Source organism: Balaenoptera musculus, chromosome 9 (genome assembly GCF_009873245.2).
Source record: "Balaenoptera musculus isolate JJ_BM4_2016_0621 chromosome 9, mBalMus1.pri.v3, whole genome shotgun sequence".
Taxonomy (NCBI): Eukaryota; Metazoa; Chordata; class Mammalia; order Artiodactyla; family Balaenopteridae; genus Balaenoptera; species Balaenoptera musculus.
The window spans coordinates 92174988-92196609 of NC_045793.1; positions in this window are offsets into that span (position 1 = coordinate 92174988).

Genomic DNA, 21622 nt, shown 5'->3' on the forward strand with positions numbered 1-21622 from the left:
AGAAAAACAGAGCTGGAGGAATCAGGCTCCCTGACTTCAAACTATACTACAAAGCTACAGTAATCAAGACAGTATGGTACTGGCACAAAAACAGAAATATAGATCAATGGAACAGGAGAGAAAGCTCAGAGATAAACCCACGCACATATGGTCACCTTATCTTTGATAAAGGAGGCAAGAATATACAATGGAGAAAAGACAGCCTCTTCAGTAAGTGGTGCTGGGAAAACTGGACAGCTACATGTAAAAGAATGAAATTAGAACACTCCCTAACACCATACATAAAAATAAACTCAAAATGGATTAAAGACCTAAATGTAAGGCCAGACCTATCAAACTCTTAGAGGAAAACATAGGCAGAACACTCTATGACATAAATCACAGCAAGATCCTTTTTGACCCACCTCCTAGAGAAATGGAAATAAAAACAAAAATAAACAAATGGGACCTAGTGAAACTTAAAAGCTTTTGCACAGCAAAGGAAACCATAAACAAGACCAAAAGACAACCCTCAGAATGGGAGAAAATATTTGCAAATGAAGCAACTGACAAAGGATTAATCTCCAAAATTTACAAGCAGCTCATGCAGCTCAATATCAAAAAACAAACAACCCAATCAAAAAATGGGCAGAAGACCTAAATAGACATTTCTCCAAAGAAGATATACAGATTGCCAACAAACACATGAAAGAATGCTCAACATCATTAATCATTAGAGAAATGCAAATCAAAACTACAATGAGATAGCATCTCACACCGGTCAGAATGGCAACCATCAAAAAATCTACAAACAATAAATGCTGGAGAGGGTGTCAAGAAAAGGGAACCCTCTTGCTCTGTTGGTGGGAATGTAAATTGATACAGCCACTATGGAGAACAGTATGGAGGTTCCTTAAAAAACTAAAAATAGAACTACCATATGACCCAGCAATCCCACTACTGGGCATATACCCTGAGAAAACCATAATTCAAAAAGACACATGCACCCCAATGTTCATTGCAGCGCTATTTACAATAGCCAGGACATGGAAGCAACCTAAGTGTCCATCGACAGATGGATGGACAAAGAAGATGTGGCACATATATACAATGGAATATTACTCAGCCATAAAAAGAAACGAAATTGAGTTATTTGTAGTGAGGTGGATGGACCTAGAGTCTGTCCTACAGAGTGAAGTAAGTCAGAAAGTACCGTATGCTAACACATATATAGGGAATCCAAAAAAAAAAAAAAAAAAAAGGTCATGAAGAACCTACGGGCAAGACGGGAAGAAAGATGCAGACCTACTAGAGAATGGACTGGAGGACACGGGGAGGGTGAAGGGTAAGCTGGGACAAAGTGAGAGAGTGGTAGTGTATATATGGACATATATACACTATCAAATGTAAATTACATAGCTAGTGGGAAGCAGTCGCATAGCACAGGGAGATCAGCTCAGTGCTTTGTGACCAGCTAGATGGGTGGGATAGGGAGGGTGTCTCGGAGGGAGGGAGACGAAAGAGGGAAGAGATATGGGGATATATGTATATGTATAACTGATTCACTTTGTTATAAAGCAGAAACTAACACACCACTGTAAAGCAATTATACTCCAATAAAAATGTTAAAAAAAAAAGGTCACAAGACAATGACAGGGTTCAAGGTTCTAAATTCCAAAAAAAGAAAAAAAAAGAACCTAGGGGCAAGATGGAAATAAAGACGCAGACCTACTAGAGAATGGACTTGAGGACACGGGGAGGGGGAAGGTAAGCTGGGATGAAGTGAGAGAGTGGCACGGACATATATACACTACCAAATATAAAATAGATAGCTAGTGGGAAGCAGCCACATAGCACAGGGAGATCTACCTAGAGGGGTGGGATAGGGAGGGTGGGAAGTAGATTCAAGAGGGAGGAGATATGGAGATATATGTTTATGTATAGCTGATTCACTTTGTTATAAAGCAGAAACTAACACACCATTGTAAAGCAATTATACTCCAATAAAGACGTTAAAAAAAAAAAAAAAGAAGAAAAGCTTGTTATACTCAAAAGCTTTTGCACAGCAAAGGAAACCATAAACAAAACAAAACGACAACCCACGGATTGGGAGAAAATATTTGCAGATGATGTGACTGACAAGGGATTAGTCTCCAAAATTTACCAACAGCTCATGAGGCTTAATATCATCAAAACAAACAACTCAATCAAAAAATGGGCAGAAGACCTAAATAGACGTTTCTCCAAAGAAGATATACAGATGGGCAAGAGGCACATGAAGAGATGTTCAACATTGCTAATTATTAGAGAAATGCAAATCAAAACTACAATGAGGTATCACCTCACACCAGTCAGAATGGCCATCATCAAAAATCCACAAACAATAAATGCTGGAGAGGGTGTGGAGAGAAGGGAACCCTCCTACACTGTTGGTGGGAATGTAAATTGATGCATCCACTATGGAGAACAGTATGGAGGTTCCTTAAAAAACTAAAAATAGAGCTACCATCTGATCCAGCAATCCCACTCCTGGGCATATACCCTGAGAAAAACATGGTCCAAAAGGATACTTGCACCCCAGTGTTCATTGCAGCACTGTTTAAAATAGCCAAGACCTGGAAGCAACCTGAATGTCCATCGACAGAGGAATGGATAAAGAAGATGTGGTACATATATACAATGGAATATTGCTCAGCCATTAAAAAGAATGAAATAATGCCATTTGCAGCAACATGGATGGACCTACAGATTGTCATACAGAGTGAAGTAAGTCAGACAGAGAAAGTGAAATATCGTATGATATCCCTTATATGCAGAATCTAAAAAGAAATGATACAAATGAGCTTATTTACAAAACAGAAACACTCACAGACTTACAGAATGAACTTATGGTTACTGGGGGGAAGGATGGGGGGAAGGGATAGTCAGGGAGTTTGGGATTGACATGTACACACTGCTATATTTAAAATGGATAACCAACAAGGACCTACTGTATAGCACAGGGAACTCTGCTCAATGTTATATGGCAGCCTGGATGGGAGGGGAGTTTGGGGGAGAATGGATACATGTATATGTATGGCTGAGTCCCTTTGCCTTGCACCTGAAACTATCACAACGTTGTTAATCGACTATACTCCAATATATAATAAAGAGTTAAAAAAAAAAAAAAGAAATTGCATTCTTTTGTCAGGAAATGATTAAATTCAATTCTGCTAGGTTTAAAAAAAAAGGAAGTTAAAGTCAGTCACTGATAAAATCAATAATTGTCAACAATTTTAAGTGACTATTTGTCTGATGCTTCTTTTTTTTTTTTTTTTGGTACTTATTCTTTTATAGTCTTTTTTTCTCCTCTCTTTTTTAAATTGTAGTTAATTTACAATGTTGTTTTAGTTTCAAGTGTGTCTGATGGTTCTTATACTTTTGAGACACAAAATACCCACAGGGCCCAATTCCTTAAAAAATGAGTGTATACAAGTTTTACAAATATTTGTTTTCTATTTTTTGAAGAAACAGAAGGCAATAGTTAATCTATTTTGTCCATTTTTATTTAGAAAACAATTTTAATTATATGATTAACATGTACTCGTTGAAAAAATAGAAATATCAGAAAACAAAATGAAGGAATTATTATCTGTTGAACTACCACCCAGAGAAAAGTGGTTAATATCTTGCTATATGTTCTTCCATGCTTTTTTCCTTGCATATAAATATTTTCCAAAAATGATATCATACTGTATGCTTGTTTCAGTCTATACAACCCAGGCATCTTTCTGTACCAGCAAAAACATTTTTACATCAGGGAATTTCCACCCAGTGAAGGACATTAGGACCACCTGGGGGCTTCCACAAATCCAAGCTGTGTCCCCCTTTGTAGATCCAGCTATGCCTCTCTAGGTAGAGGGCCGCCCCCAAGTCACTGTTGTAAGGGACCTTGATGTAAATGGCAGTATACACACACCTCAGTGGTTTAGGAGGAGAGGAGGTGAGATGCTCTCCTGCACCAGTATTTTATTTATTCATTTTAAGATTAAAAAAAATTTTTTTAAGTTTTCTTTTATATTGGAGTACAGTTGATTAACAATGTTGTATTAGTTTCAAGTGTACAGCACAGTGGCACCAGTATTTTAAATGAGCGGATCATATTCCTCTGAATGCCAGGACCAGAATCTATTTAACGAAGGCCCTATTAGTTGATGTGGACTTCCTTTCTTATATTTTCCTGTTATAAATATTTTTGCTAAATCTTTGTTCATATCCTTAATTATTCCCCAGGATATATTAAGGGGAGGGGAAATACTGGATCAAAGAGCATACGTATGCTTGTGTGTATATAAAATGTTGATGTTACTGTCAAGAGCTATATGGAACGTTTGTCTCAATTTACACTCCCACCAACAGCCTATGGGAACAATCATTTAAAACTCTGTCAATTTAAAAAGCAAAAAATTATACCTCATCATTATTATTTCAATGTCTTTGTCTGAAGAGCAGTGAATGTCAAATATTTTTCATGTACTTACAGATGAGAATTTTTTTCCATTATGGTTTATTACAGGATATTGAATATAGCTACCTGCGCTATGAGATTTTTTTTTTTTTTTTTTTAACATTCTCACCTCCAGGGCTTTTCCTAGTGAGTTTTTGGTTTCTCCTACTAACCCCACATTCTCAATCCCTCTAATCTTTCATTCCCTGCCCTCTAGCATCAGTACACCATTTCCTGCTTTCTGACCCTCTTCTCATGCTGTTTCCTTTGCCTTGAATACCACCCCCCTAAACTTCAATGCCAGCTTCTTTATGAAGACTTTTTAGGGTGTTTTGAAAAGCCTGATGTAGGCAAATTTCCCATTCTGTCATCCAAGCTCTTTGCATAGCTTGGGGTTTATTTTGCATCTCAGATGTCATAAGGAAATCACTCACTGAGAAATGGTCCCGTCTGCAGCATCCCCATGTGGAAATGAGCTCTATCTGTTATAAAAGTCCGCAATTTGGGATTAATGACTTTACACAAAACCTTGCAAAGTCCTATAGGAGAATCCAGGATGGAGCCTTAGGAAGGTCCATCACTAAAAATTGCCTGAACCTGAGCACTTTTTCTAGGTGGTGCTTTCTTGTTGCCTTTTCCTCAGTCAGAGCATGTGGCTTTGGTCAATTACCCAGCTACACTTTAGATAACATGAAATTTCCACTCCTGATGTCCTCCTGGATTCAGAACTCCTGCCTGCATGCTCTTTCTGTCCAGAAACGCGGAATCATTAACCATGTGATTATCCTTTTCAGAAGAACAGGCAACATAAGCAAAGTCTGAAAATATTATCCTCTATAACCAAAGAAACCAAATTCAGTGAGATCATAACCCGTGTAAATAGCCTACTACTCAGGGCTTGAAATGATCTAGGCTCTGAATGGCTGACGGTAATTAAAGTGCTGCATAGAAAATATAATGGCATTCCTGTTTCTTCCCCAGTGGGGAATCCACTCACAGGGCAGATTCCAAACTGAAAGACTGCTTCCATCTACCGACCATGGGATAAAATCTCCCTCCTTTGGAAAGATGGGAGGGAGGCAGATTGCAGAATTCTAAGGACTCAGATTTAGAGAGAAAGGAAGCAGAACAGTAGTGGTGATGGCAGGAGGAAAAGAAAGCATGAAATACCTGTTGCAGAGCATCTGGGAGGAACAAAGTTGCCTTCGTATCACAGTTCATCACATTTCTGTGATGAAAATGAACCTCTGGGAATTTTCTCAGTCCAAGGGTTATCTTCAAGCAATGATCAAGTCATGAGAGGAAGAAATGCACTTCCCAGCATAAATCAGCTGGGTTCAAGAATGACTTGCCCAAGTGAAGAGGAGGAGGAGGAGCTAGAATAAGATCCAGACTGGACCAGAATAGGTGCCCTATTAATAATTGCTTACGGATTATCACCAGTTACTCAGTGAGGAAATAAATGACAGAGTCACAGGGCTTACCCATCATTCCCCTGCCTGCTGAGTGTCTACACTTAGTTCAGTGGGGCACAGCCCTGGCTACACCTTAGAAACACCTGGAGACATTACTTTTTAATGACTTCTCTTAAAGATATTTATTTATTTTATAATACACATAACGTAAAATTTACCATCTCAACCATTTTAAAGTTTAAAGTTCAGTAGTCCTAAGAAGATCTAAATAGATAATTCTCCAAAGAAGACATACAGATGGCCAAAAAGCACATAAAAAGATGCTCAACATCGCTCATTGATAGAGAAATGCATATCAAAAGTAATGAGGTTATCACCTAGTACCCAACAGAATAACCATCATCAAAAAGTCTATAAACAATAAATGCTGGAGAGGGTGTGGAGAAAAGGGAAGCCTCCTACACTGTTGGTGGAAATGTAAATTGATACAGCCACTATGGAGAACAGTATGGAGGTTCCTTAAAAAACTAAAAATAGAGCTACCATATGATCCAGCAATCCCACTCCTGGGCATACATCTGGAGAAAACTATAATTCGCAAATATACATGCACCCCAACGTTCATTGCAGCACTATTTACGATAGCCAAGACATGGAAGCAACCTAAATGTCCATTGACAGAGGAATGGATAAAGAAGATGTGGTACATATATACAATGGAATATTACTCAGCCATAAGAAAGAATGAAATAATGCCATTTGCGGCAACATGAATGGACCTAGAGATTATCATACTAAGTGAAATAAGTCAGATAAAAATCATGATATCAGTTATCCGTGGAATCTAAAGAAAAAATGATACAAATGAACTTATCCACAAAACAGAAACAGACTTTGAAAACAAACTTATGGTTAACAAAGGAGAAACGGAGTTGGGGGGGGAGGGTTAAATTAGGAGTTTAGAATTACCATGTACACACCACTATATATAAAATAGATTATCAACAAGGACCTACAGGGGACTCCACTCAATACTCTGTAATAATCTATATGGGAAAAGAATCTGAAAAAGAATGGATATATGCATACGTACAACTGACTCACTTAGTTGTACACCTGAAACTAACACAACACTGTAAATCAACTATACTCCAATATAAAATAAAAATTAAATTTAAAAAAATTTAAAAAAATCAGAATTATCGGGGGGTGGAATCTTGGCATCAGTTTTTTGTTTTTTGTTTTTTTTTTTACAAGATTCCAGGTGATTCCAATATGCAGCAAAGTTTGGGACCCTGCCACCCAGCATTACCATGGGCCAATTTGCTTTAGACTAGAAACTTGAGGGTCATCCTTGATTCCTCCTTGTCTCACCCTTCAAATCTAAATTGATCTTATCTCCTTAAACAGTGCTTCTCAAAAATGTGGTCCATGGATTTAATAAGGTGACCAATTCATCCCGCTTGGCCTGGGCTTTTTTGGTTTTAGCATTGTAAGTCCCCAAATCCAGGGAACCCCCCTGAGTCCTGGGCCAACCTGGATGTTGGTCACCTACTGGATCGCTGCGTCAGCATCACCTGGGGACTTGCTGCAAATGCAAATGATCAGGGCCCAGCCCAGGATCTACTGGTTCAGAAATTCTAGAGACAGAGCCCAGCACCCTTGGCTTTTACAAGGCCTGCAGGTGAGTCTTATGTGTGCTCAGGTATGAGAACCACTGTCCTACGTAACTCCCAGGTCCATGCAGTGAAGATCAGAACTGCTGGTGCTCCTGGGGACAGCAGCTAACACTGAATGGGAACCTCAATGGAGGGTGTGTTCGTAGCTATCTGTGTGGTCTGGGCAGGTCCCGGCTGCGGTGCTGGGGTGAGCAGAGCTGTCTTACCTGGATCTGGCCCTGTCTGAATGTGCATGGTCTTCTCAGAGCTTGCTCAGCGAAGGGCTTCTTTTTCTAGCCCCTCAATATCATGAAATGATTTTCCCATTAGAAGAGAAGCTTTGTAAGCCTCTTTTGGCAGCAAAGAGCTCCCTGCAGGAGGTCCCTTTTGTCTTGACACTAACCTTAAACCAGGTGCCCCCCCACCCATGCTCTACTCATCTCTGGCCCAAGCACAGCTTTCAAATCTTTGGGTCACACAATACCTTGCCTAATCTGTTGGGTTTTTCCATAGATCAAAGAAGTAGAAATGAAGAATAAGTAATTAACAGATGACCAGATCTCTTCCCTAGCTTGTGAACAAACTGTGTGAACAAGATAGCATCTAGAGAAAGATCACAAGAAATCAACAAGCCTGCACACAGTAGGGGATGACTCTGACCCCCTATCTCCATGGTTAACTGAGATGACTTCCCGTTTTCCCTTTAAAATTTTTCATGGCCAAGCAGAATCTTTAGAGGCAGTTTTGGGCGGACACTGAGTCCACTGTCTCCCCAGATTGCCAGCATTCTGATTAAAAGCAACTTCCCTTTCTACCAACATTTGCAAGTATTCATTTTTGAGCATCAAGCAGCCAGACCTGATTCAGTAACAGCTTGTTATATTTCTAACAGCCTTCTAGGGAGAAAACAGAAAAAAGTTTTCTTTCTTACATGAGGTCTCTCCCGTGAAACGTCTCGTTTCTCTAAGTGGAGGTACCTTATCTCCATACCTCTTATTACCTCTTTTAAAGCATAAAGTGTATTCGATTTTTTTTTTTGGTGGCAGCTTTGCTGAGATAATACACATACCATAAAATTCACCCTTAAAGTGCTTTTTAAAGTATATTCACAGGGTTGTGCAACCATCACCGACCATCTACTTGTAAACATTGCAGGACCCCCAAAAGAAATCCCATACCCTTGGGCGGTCATCCCCTATCTGTCTCTTCCTGCAGCCCCTGGGGACTACGAATCTCTGACTACTAATCTCTCTTTCTGTACATGTGCCTATTCTGCGTTCTTCAAATAAACAAAACCATACAATTTGTGGTCCTTTGTGACTGGTTTCTTTCAATTAGCATGATATGTTCAAGGTCTATCCATGTTGTAGCATGAATCAGTACTGCATTCTTTTATGCTGAATAATATTCCATTATATGGATATACCATATTCTGTTTATTCATCAGTTTGTAGACACTTGGGTTTTTTTCTACTTCTTGGCTACCATGAATAACGCTGCTATGAACATTTACCTACAAATTTTTGTATGGATGCGTATTTTCATTTCTCTTGGGTAGATACCTGGTAGTGGAAACATTCTTTTTTTTTTTTTTTTTAATTATGACCTTATCTAAACATTCCTAATAGGTTGTAAGCCCTTGAAGGCAAACATTCATCTTTTAACCTCTCGAAGTACTTAGAAAAATATCAAAAACATTTGTTGACTTGAATTCATTGCAGCTTGCATTTCTTGGGTTAAAATATGTCAGTCTCTGGGGCTTCCCTGGTGGCGCAGTGGTTGAGAGTCTGCCTGCCAATGCAGGGGACATGGGTTCGAGCCCTGGTCTGGGAAGATCCCACATGCCGTGGAGCGACTAGGCCCGTGGGCCACAATTGCTGAGCCTGCGCGTCTGGGGCCTGTGCTCCGCAACAGGAGAGGCCGCGATAGCAAGAGGCCCGCGCACCGCGATGAAGAGTGGTCCCCGCTTGCCGCAACTAGAGAAAGCCCTCGCACAGAAACGAAGACCCAACACAGCCAATAAAAAAATTAAAAAAAAAAAAAATGTCAGTCTCTGACCTTGGCCCTATGGCATTTCTAGCTTTTAATTTACTGGCTGTTCCACCAACTTCAGCTCCTCTGCCCTCACTTGAAGGCCTCAGCTGTGCCCTGGAGGTGCCCCTCCTGCTGGGGCTGCATTAGCCTTGGTTTCAAGGTCTCTGTGTAAATTGCCAATCCTGGGTGTTCCCTGGCGCTGACCTTTTCCCTCCCTCTTCCTCCACAGCCTCATTCTGTGGCTTCTAACTCCTGATTTTCTCCATATATATATATTTTTCCAGAGCCCCAGTGTGAAACTGGGGCTGTCTTTTAATCTGACGATATAAGTAGTGTAATAGGAAGCACGTGGAAGGTAAAAAGGCTACAGATGTAATTACTCAGCAGTAGCGCCACATGTTTTTCTGTCATAGCTGGAAGACAGTCCTTGTCTCCATTTAGAACTGATCTTAGAAGTGTACTTTGTGAAACAATCCTGAACCACATCCTGTGAAGGATTTAGAGCTTTCAGGTCAGAAGAACTGGCCTGGGGCCTGAAGCATTCACCCTGTGGGGTTCTCCAGGGCCCAGTGGAATGATGGGTGGAAATGGGCTGGGGTTTCTGGCTTCCTTTCCTCCACCCAGACAATGGGAGTGGCCCCAGAGGACTACCAACATTGGGGTTTAAAACCCTTCAGCTATCTCAGAAATCCCTGAGGCAGAGGTGAGTTAGTTCTGGTTAATTCAGGCTACTGAATATATTCTCCCTGAAATGAGCCAATAAAATGTGATAAAGGGACTGAAATCATCCCTGATTTTCTTACTTCTCTGTGTCATCCTGCAAGCGGACCCTGGACTTCCTGTTACCAACTGATTCCTTGTATTTCCCCCTCACTCAAGTTTACCTCCTAAAATTGAATCTCCTTCCTTCTCAGTGAACATGGATGACGGCTGATCCTGTAATTACACTGAACTGCTTAGGCCCATAGCAGCTTGCCTGCTTCTCATGTGTGCAGTGGTTCTCACCTCATTGGGTTTGCCCCGCAGAGAACATCTGGCAAGGTCTGCAGACATTTCCTTTGGTCACAGTAGGGGAGGGGGCTGCTACTGACATCTAGTGGGCAGAGGCCGGAGATGCTGCTAAATGAATATCCCAGAATGCACAGGGCGCCACCCCCCAACTTCCCCTAACAAAGAATTATCAGCCTCAGATACCAATAGTGCTGAGCTCTGAACCCCTGTAGTTGTCCCTAGTCAGAGCCCATCACCCTGCCTTTGTTTCCCTAAGTGACTCAGGCCTGGTCTTACTCCCAGTTTCCTGTTTCCCATTTTAGGTGATTGGCCTCAAACTAGAAGAGTGTTATAGTAAGTCCGACAGCTGTTAGAAATTCTGTTATTTGCAATCACCTATGCAGTCATTATAAACCCCCAGCTTCACATACAGCCCAATTCCAGGCATTGTGGTCATCTCGTCCATACCTTCCTACATCAAGCTACACATTTAATTGGTGCTGCTTTTCTGGTTGGTTTTTCAGTGCTGATATTTACGAAGCCTCATGGCAGCTGAGTGAAATTTTTTCTCTTGCTAAATTCATCGGTGAGTTTAAGTGATCTATGTACAAGTAATCAGGAATGAATCAACATAATGTTACCCCTTCTTTGGATGAAAAGCATGTCAGTGTATTTACAAAGGAAGTGGATGCATCCTGGTAATTGTTTCATGACAGCTGCTAGATGATGCTGGTCTTAAAATGAGGAAGTGTTGCGATAAACTGTAAAACACATGAAACTGACAATAACTAATTTTCTGGGTTGCTGATTGGTTTTCATTTACTGATTGTTCACTAACTTTACCTCATATGCCTTCGCTTGAAGGTTGTGCTCAGGCCCACATCTTGTCCAAGAGTTTTCTCTTTTTTTGTCAAAACAGTTTGGATAAAAATAGATGAAGACACGAAGGGCATATCATGTCAAACCGCGGAGCCCCAGGGCCCACAGGTGCAAACAGTGTTCGGTAAACAGTCTCCATAGAAAGGCCTGCATTCCACTCCTGTTTCTACTACTGTTCGTTTCTTTTGCAAATGGTACAGTAATATCTAACACAGGGGATAATTGCAATAAATTTATGATATATAATATTATAATATTTTAACATTTATGTTAGTCCTTAATTCCTTGTCTGGCTCACCTCAGATGGGTTATTTTATACATTTAAAAATGACAGTTCTGGGCTTCCCTGGTGGCGCAGTGGTTGAGAATCTGCCTGCCAATGCAGGGGACACAGGTTCGAGCCCTGGTCTGGGAAGATCCCACATGCCACGGAGCGGCTAGGCCCGTGAGCCACAGTTGCTGAGCCTGCGCGTCTGGAGCCTGTGCTCCGCAGAGGCCGCGATAGTGAGAGGCCCGCGCACCGTGATGAAGAGTGGCCCCCACTTGCCGCAACTAGAGAAAGCCCTCGCACAGAAACGAAGACCCAACACAGCCTAAATAAATAAATTAATTAATATTAAAAAAAAAATGACAGTTCTCATAGAAGTCTTATGCTTAACTTCCCCTTATTTGTGTAATACTGTTTTTTCACATTACATCAGGAATCATTAGCTATTTCAACTGTGTTGCCTAAATGGCATCGCCATGAGGAATGCAACGCTCTAAAGCTTACTTTTCTTTCAATGACAGCAGACACCATGTTTTCCTTAAAACTTATCATTTACACATACCCAGGATATTAACAAACATATTTTGAAGATAAGGATAGTTCTATAGAATTTGAATTTTTCCTAAATTGTCACAAGTTAGATCACCATGATAAAATAAATATTGCCCAAATACACAGTTTAAAATTGCGCAGTTCAACACTACATCGTTTGAAGCCTTCTTCAAGGAACAGAAAAGCTCAGCTCATTGGCTGCACCCCACTCTGCGCTAGGCATCGACCACTCTACTGGATACTGTACTATGTATACGTGTCTTACGTATAAATGTTATCAGATTAATTATCGTTCTGAAAAAGGAATGATTATCCTCTCTGCTGGTCCCCCACCTACCCAACAACTTCTAAACTTGCTGCTGCCTTCACTTAATCCAAAAAATGCCAACTTGCTAGGGAGACCCAAGGTGAGACTTACCGCTTTGAGAGTTTGCGTTGAGAGGCGCAGGCAGCAAACAGGGCGTGTAGAGCCACACCTGAAGGTGAGACTCAATTTAAGTAGAAAATGCTTTTCCCAAGGCACCTGAGGGAGGAAAAAAAAGGTGAGAGGTATTCCGAAACCTGCCAAAAAAGGTGATTTGCGAAGCTACTTGCCTTAGGTTTTCACACACACACACACACCCACCCCCCCCCTCCCCGTATACAGAGGAAAAGAGAAATCAATTATTATGGCAAATGTTCATCTTCATTTAGGTGCCAAACTTCGGAAAGCAATGACTAGGAGTTGATACCAGGGCTACAGCAACAAACTGCAACATTCCTGCCAAATTTATAACCAAGTTCTTAGGTTACTTGTAGCTGCTGTGAAAGTAAGGAGGAAGGTTCACCGAGAATCAGAGGCTTACATGTGCTCACAAAAGCAATTGAGTTGCCACACCCTCTAGAGGAATAAATTGTTTGGGGGTGGGGGGATGCTCTATGTTTACTTGGATGAAAGGTACGGGTCTATTCAAATAATTTTTATTTACTACTTGTAATAATAATGGTTTACAAAGTAAACTGTGAACCTGGAAGAGAGCAGTTGATAAATGCAGATGTTTTCACTATTCACTAACTTGTGGTGTCTTTTGCTTAAGCATCCAACTTTGCCTTCAGAAACCAAGATTCTGGTGGCCTGGAGAAAAGAAGCTGTATCTGATGAAACTTATGAAGAAAGAGCGACACAATCCACGGAATATTTTGGCTCCTAGAATTGGAGTAGTAAAGTTATCCTCTACAAATAAGACATTAAGACAAAATTACCTAACCCATTTCACTGATTTATAGTGACATGTGTCAAAAAGAAGACTTGGTTCATTCTGAACAAAAAAAAATTAAATTAAAAATCCAGAAGGCTAGTGCATGGCTGGGTCATGGTCTCTGCTGTCCTTGTAACTGCTGCCCCCAGCATAACATGTGTTCATCCTCAGGGAACAAAACGTCAGTCTTTCAGGATTTACTCAGCCTTGAAAGACTTCTCTCCATTTTTACCCTTACCCAGAGGCTTTGGTAGTGCATGCTGTAATATAGAAGTTCTGGAAACTATTCAGTACCTCCTAGATTGGGAGTGATGGGTTTATGGCTCCATTATTTAATTGAATTTGAGTATATCAATGTCACCAAGCAAACAATGTTGTTGATATTTTCAGATACCAAAGAGGTGAAACAAATTTTTTTTTTTAACATCTTTATTGGAGTATAATTGCTTTACAATGGTGTGTTAGTTTCTGCTGTATAACAAAGTGAATCAGCTATACATATACATATATCCCCATATCTCCACCCTCTTGCGTCTCCCTCCCACTCTCCCTATCCCACCCCTCTAGCTGGTCACAAAGCACTGAGCTGATCTCCCTGTGCTATGCGGCTGCTTCCCACTAGCTATCTATTTTACATTTGGTAGTGTATATATGTCCATGCCACTCTCTCACTTCGTCCCAGCTTACCCTTCCCCCTCCCCGTGTCTTCAAGTCCATTCTCTATGTCTGCGTCTTTATTCCTGTTCTGCCCCTAGGTTCATCAGAACCTTTTTTTTTTTTAGATTCCATATATATGTGTTAGCATACGGTATTTGTTGTTCTCTTTCTGACTTAACTTCACTCTGTATGACAGACTCTTGGTCCATCCAATTCACTACAAATAACTCAATTTCGTTTCTTTTTATGGCTGAGTAATATTCCATTGTATATATGTGCCACATCTTTTTTATCCATTCATCTGTCGATGGACACTTAGGTTGCTTCCATGTCCTGGCTATTGTAAATAGAGCTGCAACGAACATTGTAATAGTCTCTTTTTCTACCTTCCTCGTCAATGTTGGTGTTTCCCCTGGGCTTTATCATCTGAGCATCTCCTTTCTCTTCCTGTGTGTATTCTTCAGACAGACTCACTGGGACAGTTTAACGGCTGAATCCACTTCTTCCTCTTCTCTAACCCACCTACATCCTGAGCTTTGGCTCCATGTTTTCAACCACCTTGGCCGTCTCTATCTGGACGACCCACTAGCACCTCAATCTCACGATACTCGCAGTTGAAGTCTTCTGTTCAAATCTATCCATCTTCTTCACTTCCATCTCAGTTAATGGCATCTTTATCCACCCATTTGTTCAAGCCAGGAACCTCAGCTATGCTTAATTTCTTCCTTGCCCTTCTGTTCTCCTGAGACACAGAGTCAAAATCTCTGAGCAGGGACTCCCTGAACGATGGATGGGGTCCACTGACAAACAGGGAAGTGACCTTAGCTATTCCTTCCACTGTTTTTCCCCTTAGCCCAGCGTTATGACTGCCCTTGGGCCTTGGCTTGCTGGCCCTGAGATACTGCTCATGTCCTTTCAGAGGGAAGGTCTGTGGGGCTCAGACTGGGTCGCAGAGCATCACGCAAGTGGAAGGCTTAAAGGCACAGTCCACAGAGCGCTTCCTCCCGTGTTCTTGTCGGTTTGAGACAGCACCTGAGCCATTTCTACTCCCCCAAGATTGTTAGTTAGAAAGTCTTACCTTTCACTGGCTCCTTTACTCCGAGGATCCTTTCAAGAACAGTGTGGAGAGGGGGAAGGGGAGCTGGCTGTAGGGGAAGGCTAACTTATTGACTGAACTCTTTTATTTTGCTTAGAGAGACCAAATTTAGTATTTTGTTGGCCAGGTCTTGATGACAAAACAAAGTTATGGGGCTTCCCTGGTGGCGCAGTGGTTGAGAATCTGCCTGCCAATGCAGGGGACGCGGGTTTGAGCCCTGGTCTGGGAAGATCCCACATGCCGCGGAGCAGCTGGGCCCGTGAGCCACAATTACTGAGCCTGCGCGTCTGGAACCTGTGCTCTGCAACAAGAGAGGCCGCGATAGTGAGAGGCCCACGCACCGCGATGAAGAGTGGCCCCCGCTTGCCGCAACTAGAGAAAGCCCGAGCACAGAAACGAAGACCCAACACAGCCAAAAATAAATAAATTAATTAATTAAATAATAAAGAAACCATTAAAAAAAAACAAACAGAAAAAAAAAAAGTTATGTGTACCTCAACAACTCAAAGCAGAAATTTTAAAACATTACACTGTCAGTATGACTCTTAGCTTTTCCCAAGAGGACATCATCAAATATTATTATGAAGGAAATTCCTTGATTTCCAAGTGCTGTCAAGTCAGCTTTTTTTTTTTTCCTGCATTTTTTCTTTCTTCTACAGACTTACATCAATACATTAGCTGGAGGCTGTCCTCACACTTCTAACCCAGACTCCGGTTGCCTCCTAAATCTTATCCTTGGGCCCTTCTGGACCATCATCCTCATTGTCACTAGAGAACACAGACTTATACTCGTCACTTCTTGGCTTACAAACCTTCCTCGGTTTCCTTTAGCTGTCAAGACCCGAGTTTCTTAGTGTGGCATAACAAAACATGTTCCCAAGCTGGCCCCAATGTCTCTTTCCACGTTCCCTGCAGGAGAGCTATGTGTCACTCATTCTGTCCCCAATAACGTCAGGCACTTTTGACTTAGGCCTTTGCACAGGACACCATTCTGCCATCTCCATTTGTCCTTTAGCTTTCACCCTTTGTAAAGCCTTTTCATCCCCTCCAGGCAGAGTTGGCTACTCCATCTCCTTCACGATGAAATGACAGCCTTTCGATGGCGATGAAGTGCTGCTGTCTGTCTCCCCCTAATTACTCTGAGCAATGCGATGGCAAGGACCACAGGGAAGTCCTATCCTTCTGCGCTTCCTCTGACTCCAGTAACTGAGCTGTTCATGGCTCCTGTGCCCAGAAGCCAAAGGCTCAGTTCTAGCAGGTAAACTCCTCTGTATCCTCCGATCTTCATCATCCCCAGACTCATGGTCCAGGGCCCGACGACCTAGTGCTAGGTATTCTAGTGCCCACCAGGGGGCAGCACTCCTCACCCACCAAGCCGACTTTCTCTTCGCTTCCCATTCTGAGTCTGCGTTTACTGTATCCACCTTGAGCCCTCTCCTTTGACTGGGAACCTGGCACTTTGTTTTCTCGTTTGGGGTGAGTCCCCCTTTACATCAGCCTCTTCCCATGGCTCTGCCACATGGGACTGATCTTCAATATATATATATTTTTTTAATTTATTTTTTGGCTGCGTTGGGTCTTTGTTGCTGCAAGCGGGCTTTCTCTAGTTGCATTGAGCGGGGGCTACTCTTCACTGTGGTGTGCGGGTTTCTCATTGCAGTGGCTTCTCTTATTGCGGAGCACGGGCTCTAGGCACATGGGCTTCAGTAGTTGCGGTGTTCGGGCTCAGCAGTTGTGGCTCTCTGGCTCTAGAGCGCAGGCTCAGTAGTTGTGGCACATGGGCTTAGTTGCTCTGCGACATGTGGGATCTTCCCGGACCAGGGATCGAACCCATGTCCCCTGCATCGGCAGGAGGATTCTTAACCACTGCACCACAAGGAAAGTCGCCAGATCTTTAGTATTTTACCTCTCATGTATTCTCCACTGCTGGGTCTTGCCTAATCTCCACTGAGCTGACCATTAGCAGAATTTAGACGAATCTGGCCTATTCCTCTCCCCCATTCTCTAGTCCTGGAATGAACTGATTCACCTTAAGAAGCTGGTCTCTTAGCCAGTTTTTGTAACTAAGACAGCTTGTCATCTACCTTTCTGTGATGAGTTCACCTGGCCATGATCTTCTACCCCACAAGGTTTTTGGCCAAGGATATAACATATATCACACTGTATTCCCACATGCCAAGCTTAGTGCGGTGCACACAGTAGGCATTTTCTTTTTGAATGGACGGATATTAAATTGCAAAAACCACCAAAAAAAATCGTATGGAGAAATATGTATCAGAAAAATCTCAATTGCTAAACTTAGATTTAGAACTTAGATTCTAAAATTTGGGGAGTGGGACTTCCCTGGTGGCGCAGTGATTAAGAATCCGCCTGCCAATGCAGGGGACACAGATTTGAGCCCTGGTCTGGGAAGATTCCACATGCTGCAGAGCAACTAAGGCCGTGCGCCACAACTACTGAGCCCGTGTGCTACAACTACTGAAGCCTGTGCACCTAGAGCCCTGCTCCGCAACAAGTGAAGCCACCAAAATGAGAAGCCTGTGCATCGCAACGAAGAGTAGCCCCCACTCACCACAACTAGAGAAAGCCCGCGTGCAGCAAAGACCCAGTGCAGCCAAAAATAAATAATAAATGAATTTATTTAAAAAAAAAAAATTGGGGGGGCGTGTGATTTGACCTGCCTTGGGTTGGCTTTCATCAGGCCTAAGTTACCAAACAGAGTGAATGGACCTGGAAAATAATCAAACGGAATTTCCAGGGAGTAAAGCATTCAAGACAAGAGGGACAATTTTCTCTAGTGTCACTAATTTACAACAGCTGGAAAATTCTCCTACATGTCCTAATAAGGCCCTGTGGTAATTTAAGCCGACTGTTATTTCCCTTGTCAGTCACTGTCTTGCCTTTCTTCACAAAATGTAATCTTTTTTTTCCCCCCATCTCTTAGACCTTCTTTTTGTTTTCTTCTCATAGACCTTCTCATTTTCTCCTCTCGTTTTCCCTAAAGCCAATTTTAATTGCCAGGATAATGCAGGGATATTTTTTTTCCCTGTTTTACTCATTCATTTTTTTCTGGTTCATGCTTTAGTAATCATTTTCAGGTGGCTTGACGTTTATCACCTATAAAACGTGCTTAACTAGAGGAGCTTGTTTCTTAGAAACAGGAGACCCCCCAACCTACTTCCAGGGGGAGGAAGTGGAATATTTCCTTTTTAGTTCTCAATACTCTGTCAAGTCCCAGCTGACTCAGGGTCATCTTAAATGTCTCACGCACCTTCTGTTTGCCTTGTGATTCACCAAATATAACCAGTGCAGGAACTGTAGATTTAAGGGGTTTGGGACTCCATGTGGTTTGGAATGCCATTGTCCTCCAAAGACGGTTTATAGGATAGGAATGAAACTAAGGCATGTCTTAAATTTCACTCACCTATCAGTATCTTACATTATCCATTTCAAACATCCTATGCAGTTTCAGTGGGTAAGTTTGTTGGTTGCTTGAAAGAACATATTTGGGATTCCTACAAGCTCTTGGAGAATATCCTCATGGAAGAATAATGGTTGTGAACTAAGCCAAAACTAGATGTTCATTTTTTCTACAACAGTGACAGATTAGAGAATAGATTCAACAAACGTTCCTCAAATACACTTTTGTAGATCTTTAAGCTCTTTCAGAAATGTTTTTTAAAGTTTCTTGTTATTTGTGTGTTTTCGTTTATTGCTATATTTTAAGTTGATGCCATTGTTGTTTTTAATTTTGTTCCCTAAAACAGGCCAGATGAACCTGTTGATTTCTGACATACTGGAAAGAAAACTCCGAAGACTGAAATTACATCTTTTCCATTTCAGGACTGAACACAGAGGAAACTTGCCATCAGTAGCCACTGAACTAACTTATTTCATTTCTTTTTACAAACCAACAACTCCCACAAAGCACCAGGGGGTAGGAGACTAGAGAGTAGCATTTGATTTTTAGGTAGAAACTTCCACAGGGGGTTTGAGTGAAATAAAGGGACTTTTCAGTTTGTTCATTTGATCGGTTTGTGATCTGTTTTATTAATTGAATACTATTTTTTCCCTTTAGTCTTTTAAATTTTTGTACAAAATAAGAAACCCTAGACACTAAATATTGGTGTATATTTAAAAGTTATTCCAAACACTGGTATTCCATAAAAAGTGTTTCCTTTTGAAATATGTAAATTTAAAAGGTTTGCTTCATTCTTGGGTGATTTTATTGTATCTTGAAGGTTGTCGCCTGATATGCATATCTCCAGTTTTAGAATGAAAATTGAAGGGACAGCACCGTTTACATTTCATAAATTTACCTTCAAATAACTATGCATAGGTGACTGTGGGCTGTTTTCCTATAAACTGATGCCACGTTCTTAGGATATCTGACTTCAGAATGGCTTAACTATTTACCTTTTAGGATTAAGGTTGGGGTTAGAGTGTTGTCAGACAGAAGGTATTTTCCAAAAAATATCTTGCCCATGGGACAAAAAGGTCAGTCTATCAGGTAATCAGAAGCAGCCTCTCAGTATAGCTCCTCTTAATCAAAGGTTTCGGCTTCTCTCATTTTCTTTTCCACAAAGAAAACAGCTTTATTGCTTTCCCTGAAATATAATATATGCTCATTTACCCCACATCAGATAATACAAAGAAGTATGAAGACGAAAATAAAAATCTCCTGGAAGCCCACAGTCTTTCGGTGAAGATCCTTCCAGATTTCTCCCCCCTCTCACTCTCGTTCTTGCTCTGTCATCTCCCAGAAACAGAGGGCGGGTGGGCTGCAGGGCAGGAGCAGGTCCCACACTCAGCAGTGTGGGATCCTAGCTCTGTTTCTCTAAGTTGCAAGACCTCCAAAGCAGGCAAATTCCATTAGGTATAATTTACATACCGTAAAATCCACTTGTTTTAGGCACACAGTTCAATGCATCCAGTTGAACTCAAATGTGGGAAAGTGAACGTTTCATACCCCTGGGACAGGGTATTTCCTTGGAAGGCAGCTTGGGAGGACACCCCCTGATGCAGCCTCATCTCAGCCAGAAACGCTTGACAAGCCTCGTCCGGCAGTGGCTTGGCCTGCCTTTGCTCCTTGGTGACCCACCTCAGCACAGGGGAGGAAGCAGCACTTCCTGAGACTTGCCCAGACTCAAGGGGATTTCTCGAGGGCTCAGGAGTCTTCACTGGGCACAAGGAGGCTTGCAAGTCCTGACGGGATGTGTGGAGGAGTACAAAGTCTCAGGAAACATTGAGACAGCTAATCAGCCTTTCAGAAGTTTCTGTGAACCCGAATGAAGCTAAGATTACTATGTGCCCTAGAGCTGACACAGGCTGCTAGAACTCTGAAAGGACAGATGGGGCTGCCTGCAAAGTCTTCAGGCAGTCAGGAAGCTGCCAAACCCTTGCTGACTGGACTGATGTCAACCGCCCCGTGTTATCTCAGAGTCAGTCATCCCAGGCAGAGCCCATTGGCACCTGGAGAGAACCCTGGTAAATTTATCCTTTGCTTTCTTTTATAACCAACTTTCCCAGTTCCTCTCCTTATAGAGGAAGAAGGGAAAATGCATACAGTCTACAGTGACCTGGGCCTGAAGTAATCCTGGCACCTCCCACCTCAGAACCTGCCTTGGAATGTTCTAGTTACCAGACTAAGGTAGATGGAGCTCACAGGGCATTTAAGAGTGAGCCAGGGGACTCAAGTCCATGCATGAACCTTTATAATTCCTATCAGAATTTTTAAAGTGCATTTCAGTACTTATAGGAAAGTGTTTAAATGTACCAAGTTTTAAGTTGCTGATAAATGTGTAAAAGCTGTGTCATTTCTATGCAAAAATGGTTAACAGAGTCATAGATCATTACAGTCCTCACTCTTTGCCCTCAAGATGAGGAAACTAAGATCTACAGTGTTAAATGACTCCACTAAAGCCACACACCGGTCCACAGCCATCCTCCATCCTCTCTACACTAACAGCCCTGGTGGACGGCCATGCTTCTTTTATTTCATTCCTTGGTGTGCTGGCTTTGTGGCACAGTGTCACGTTAGCACACTTTAGGGTTTCAGTGAATCCACAGAAGTGGAAGTAGGAGAATAAAGCATACTAAGTTGTTGAATTCCCATATCCACCCTGGGCAATAGGTACTAAATTATCCTCATTTTTCACATGAGGAAACTGAGGCACAAAGAAGTAACTTGCCCATGGTTACAAAGATATCAACATTTCCTTTGATTCCCCTGAAATGAACTGATATAACAAGGAAGCAGAGGAAGAAGAAGTAATAAAGACCAGGATGTCGGGGACAGTCATGGGTAACGAGGGACAGAACCAATCCTCTTAGAGCCCTTCCCTCCAATCACACTGAATTATGCCAGGAA